Raw genomic sequence first — 2,262 nt, 5'->3', positions numbered from 1 at the left:
GAAATAAGCAAATTCAGGGCTGAATTCAACCAAATACACACAAAAAGAACTATTCAAAGAATCAACAAAACCCGGAGCTGGTTCTTTGAGAAAAATCAACAATATAGATAAACCCTTAGCCAGTCTGAGCAGAGGGCACAGAGAAAATATGCAAATTAACAAAATCAGAAATGAAAAGGGAGACATAAGAACAGAAACCAAGGAAATCCATCATCAGACCCTACTCCAAAAGCTTATACTCAACAATACTGGAAAATCTGGATGAAATGAATAATTTTCTAGACAGACACCACATACCAAAGTTAAATCAGGATCAGATAAATGGCCCAAACAGTCCCATATTCCCTAAAATAATAGAAGCAGTCATTAAAGTAGCACAATCAAAAAAGCCTAGGACCAGATAGGTTTAGTGCAGAGGACTATAAGACCTTCAAAGAAGACCTAATACTAATACTCTTCAACCTATTCCACAAAATAGAAACAGAAGGAACAGTACACAATTCATTCTATAAAGCCACAATTGTTTTGATACCTAAACAACACAAAGTCTCAACAAAGAAAGAAAACTTCAGACCAATTTCCCTTAAGAATATCGATACAAAAATAGTATTATACTCTTCCAAACTGAATCCAAGAACACATCAAAACATTCATCCATCATGATCAAGTAGGCTTATTTCCAGGGATGCAGGGATGGTTCAATATACAGAAATCCATCAATGTAATCCACTATATACACAGACTGAAAGAAAAAAACCCACATGATTATTTCATTAAATGCTGAGAAAATATTTGACAAAATTGAACACCCCTCCATGGCAAAAGCCTTGGAAAGATCAGAAATACAAGGGCCATGCTATGTTTAAACCTAGTAAAAGCAATGAATATCAAACCAGTAGCCAAAGTCAAAGGAAGTGGAGAGAATCTTGAAGCAATCCCAGTAAAATCAGGGACTAGACAAAGCTGACCACTCTCTCTCTACCTATTCCATATAGTACTTGGTGTCTTAGCTACAGCAATTAGACAAGAGAACGACGTCAAAGGCAGACAAATTGGAAAGGAAGAAGTCAAACTATGACTATTTGCAGAAGATATACTAGCATACTTAAGTGACTCAAAAAATTCTACCAGAGAACTCTCAAATCTGATAACTTCAGGAAAATTACTGGCTATAAAATCAACTCACACAAACCAGTAGCATTCCTCTACTCAAAGGATAAACTGGCTGAGAAAGAAATTAGGGAAACAACACCCTTCACAATAGTTACAAATAATATAAAATACCTTAAGGTGACTCTACCTAAGGAAATGAAAGATCTGTATGGAAAAAACTTCAAGTCTCTGAAGAATGAAATCGAAGAAGATCTCAGAAGATGGAAAGATCTCCCATGCTCATCCAGTTGCAGGATTAGTATAGGAAAAATGGCTATCTTGCCAATATCTACATATTCAATTCAATCCCCATCAAAATTCCAACTCAATTCTTTGTAGAGTTAGAAAAAGCAGTTCCCAAACTCATTTGGAAGAACAAAAACCCAGGATAGCAAAAACTACTTTTAACAATAAAAGAACTTCTGGGGAATCATCTTTCCTNACCTCAAGCTCTACTACAGACTAATTGTGATAAAAACATACATGGCACTGGTACAGTGACAGGCAGGTAAATCAATGGAATAGAATTGAAGATCCAGAAGTGAAACTGCAAACCTATGATCACTTGATCTTTGACAAAGAAGCTAAAATCATCCAGTGGAAAAGAGACAGTATTTTCACTAAATGGGGATTTTTCAACTGGAGGTTAACATGTAGGAGAATGAAAATCAATCCATTCTTATCTTCTTTTACAAAGCTCAAGTCCAAGTGGATAAAGAACCTGGACATAAAACCAGATACACTGAAAGTAATAGTGTGAGGAAGAGCCTCNAGGGCATGTGCAATGGGGTATATTTCCTGAATGCTGCGGGCTGGACTCCATGGGTCCCTCAATTCCTTGGGTCCCTGTATTCAGTTAAGCAAGGAGTCAGCAGGATGACAGACAGGGTCCCCACAGAGAGTGCTGTGTCTGAATGTAATTTCTCAAAGCAAGCATCAGACATATGTTAAGGTCATCCAACAAGGCACATTTAAGTTACAAAATGTAAAATGATTTACAAAAAAAACAGAGCAATGCATATATAAAAGCTAACAAGAACCAACTGGGATAAAAATTAATGTTAACAACTGGGATCAAAATCAGCCCCACCTAAGGTTAGCTTATTCTTA

The sequence above is a fragment of the Mus caroli genome, unplaced genomic scaffold (genome assembly GCF_900094665.2).
Source record: "Mus caroli unplaced genomic scaffold, CAROLI_EIJ_v1.1 scaffold_12494_1, whole genome shotgun sequence".
NCBI lineage: Eukaryota > Metazoa > Chordata > Mammalia > Rodentia > Muridae > Mus > Mus caroli.
This window is presented reverse-complemented; position numbering follows the sequence as displayed.